This window comes from Meleagris gallopavo, chromosome 4 (assembly GCF_000146605.3).
Source record: "Meleagris gallopavo isolate NT-WF06-2002-E0010 breed Aviagen turkey brand Nicholas breeding stock chromosome 4, Turkey_5.1, whole genome shotgun sequence".
In the NCBI taxonomy this organism is placed as follows: Eukaryota; Metazoa; Chordata; class Aves; order Galliformes; family Phasianidae; genus Meleagris; species Meleagris gallopavo.
Window position 1 is genome coordinate 9317775 of NC_015014.2, and position 3593 is coordinate 9321367.

Consider the following 3593-nt stretch of genomic DNA (forward strand, 5'->3'; position numbering starts at 1 on the left):
TGGTCCTGCCTACGGCGGGGGGTGGAACCAGATGGTGCTTTCCAACCCAAGCCAGTCTATGATTCTGAGCAATTGGCAGCAGCACACCTTTCCATGGCATAAAGGAAGGGAAATCCTGCTTACAGAGCCTCCCAGATCCTGCTCTGTGGACGTGGTTTTAACGGAGCCACCAGGTCTTATGAGAAAAAAAAAAAGTCATTTTCACACCTATCCGCGAGCAGTTTTTGGCTTTCACTATGACATGCTCAACAGCTGTTCACAGGTCTACCTCTCATGCAAATCAGTCATTTTTTTGTTAGGTTAGGGCAGCCTTCCTGTATTTGAACATCTCTATGGACAGGTTTACTTCTCCATTTAATAGATACTTTGAGTTATAAATCCTATTATTCATTAATAGCACAGGGGACCATTAGGTGGCCTGTATCTGTATAGAGAACTTCAGCTCTGAGTATGGCTTTGTGAATCACCTGGAAACCTGAAGTTAGACTTACTCTTCCTGATCTGTATTCAGTCACTATACTGCTCTCTTCCTTCTGTTATCCTTCTGTTCCTTCACTGTATCTTGCTTTGGTATTTTTACTGAGAAATCTTCTTTAAATTACAATTGCTTTAAATGTCTGCAATTCTTGTTATTAACCAGTGTGACTGCAACTCAGCACTCTTAGGCTCTGTTGCCTCCTCAATGCCACTTCTCTCCAAGTTAACACATGAAAAGCTCAACACACTCTTTTTAATGGAAGATCAGTGCAGTTTTTGACACAGTATCGGTAAGATAGATGTGAAGTCCTATGAGAAACAGATAAACATTAAGTATGTCATACACAATGAATTGAATGCCTATCAGCTGGCTGCCTGGTGTGCTTATGTTACAAAGCCAAGGTGAACATGCCTATGATGGAGGGATACTAAAGACAAGAAAAGCAGAAATCTAACATACGTTTTAGTTTCTTTTCAGAGCCAGTTAGTAGCTATGTGATGGTGATACTTTTCTGACCAGCCTGCATATTGTACAGGAACATCTGAATGCATTAGATGTTATTCGTAATGACAACTCTAGAGCAGATACTTAGCCATGCTGACTTGTGACGATCATTCACTCTATGCTGACCAAGACTGGTGTATTAACTTTAGATGAGGTAATACATTAACTGCTTCTCTAAAAAAATAATAAATCCAAATACCTCATGATTGGAAACATAAAATTCTTCCACTGCCTCGGGGACTCCTTGCAAGTACCCTCTCCTACTTGCTTCATGTTTTCCTAACATTTTCCTCCCAGTGCTTTCTTCATACATTGCATGTGTTCAAGAACTACTCGAGACCAGTGTAAAATGTGCTTTTTTATTTTCCTTTTCTTACCTCTCAGCAGCATTTTTGGCATACTGATAATTAAAAAAAAACCAAACACCTAATTGTTAAGAACAGGTAAGTAGAACATATTACCACGGGGTAACCCTATCGCCTCTACTGAGCCAAGAGTTCAGCAGGCTGGTTCCACTGAGATGGTTTACCTGCCAGAAGGGGTTTCTAGGCTTGTCCTCATGTGCTTTAACTGAATGTATTTTCTTATAAGTTGCATTTTCGGTACTATTTTCACATATCTCTGCGAAAGCAAGAATAGAGATAAGAAAGATTAAAATAAATATTTGACAAAACACAGGATCATGGGTGAAACAACTAACAGGATTGTTCTGCTTGCGCGTTGCTGCCGTCCTTCATCTCCAAGGGTACACAAACAAAGAATAACTACCCGTAACAATAGGTAACAGTCACTGCCATGGAACGCTTTCTGACTGTAGAGATCCAGCTGATACTGCTGGCTAAAATATTTGCCCTGCTGTCATTTAAGAAATGTAGTTTTAAAAGGTGAACAGTAGGTCATTATCCTTCCTTAAGCCCAAGTCTCTCTGAAGGTGGTAGCAGAAGGCACCGCGCGAACACAAAAAGAAGAAATCAGGACTCTTTTCTTAAGCTGCCTTTTACATTGTTGAATGTCCTAATGTAACTGATGATGCAGACTGAACACTGTGATGCAGAAGCATCAGTTCAACCACTAGCATTTGTGTTGTCAGACGTTCTCTGCTGGGTTACTCACTTGCATAAAGGACCAAATGAAGCTCTGGGTTAAGAGTTTACACTTGCTTGTTAGACACTGAAAAAGACCAGCAAAGTTAAAACAGAAAGTGACATTAATGCACATGAAATCCCCGACTTATGTATGATCACCTTTCTCTTTCGCCATATTTACAGTAATTAGGCACTGCATCTTTTTAATAATTCATAAAAAGCTGTGAAAAAAATATCAAAAATGCATGTTCTATTTTTAAAGTAATAATTGGTTTCAGCTTGTGCTCCAAATGCAGTTTTAATATATTTTATGAGTAAAAAAAATAATAAGCTAGATTAAAATTTGTTTCTTGTACACTTGTGCATTTCAGAAGCACTTCAAAACGAGACCTACGCATTGTTTATGCTTAATGTAACAGGTCTAGTCATAATGTATCATCAACACCAGGTACTCTTTGCAGTCAGAACTGACTGAGAAGACAACAGCAACATGCTCTGAATGCCTACAATTAAAGATTACCACAAGACAAAGCGAAACAATTTCCAAAACCCGTATTACAAAAAGACGTGCCTTTGGTTCTTAATAATCCATACAAAAAGGGATTTCTATGTAAGTATAAATAACATAATTGAAAAGAAAGAATAAAGGAACCATACTGATATGAAGATATTTCCAAGTAATTAAAATACCCAACGCAAAGCTAAGCTCCTAAACCAGACTGTAGGAAGGCTTTATTTTGGTACCCACCAACAAAACTGCCATCTGCTGAGATTTCCCTACACGTTGTTTGCACAACCCACATTGTGAGGATGCACCTGCTGGACTTTCGAACTAAATCCAGCAGCTATTGCTCCTCATCAGCTATCTCAGAGCAATCAATGTGTGGGCATAGAGACTGACAGGAAGGACCTGACCACCCTTCAATTTCTTACCCGCATTTCTTCACATCGTTGCAACTCCTCCGTCTTCCCAAACTGTAACACAGCACTGCTGCTGAAGCAAAGATTGTTCTGACAACAACCATCACACCCTGCTATCGCCAAATAAGAGAAATACTTTCTAGTTTATTTTTATCCTGTAGCACTCCAGTGTTTTAAAATCAGATGACTCATTTAAGAAGCCACGCTGGAAAAAATGAATGACCACCTGCCATCTCTTAAGACACACCACTTCTCATCGAACCAGAGAATCCTTAGAGTTAGAAGAAATCTCTGAAGGCCCTCAAGTCCAATTCCTCTGCAATGAACAGGGACACCATAGCTGGATCAGGTTGCCCAGGGTCTCCTCGAGACTTGCCTTGAAAGCCTCCAGGGACAGGGCATCAACCACAGCACTAGGTAACCTGTTTCAGTGCCTCACCACCCTCACTGTAAGAGATTTTTTCCTTATATCTAAGGAGCTCTCCCCACATCGTGGGAATCAGACCTGAAATCACAGAATCACGGAATGGCCAGGGTTGGAAGGGACCTCAAGGATTATGAATCTCCAACCCCCTGCCATATGCAGGGCCACCAACCTCCCCATT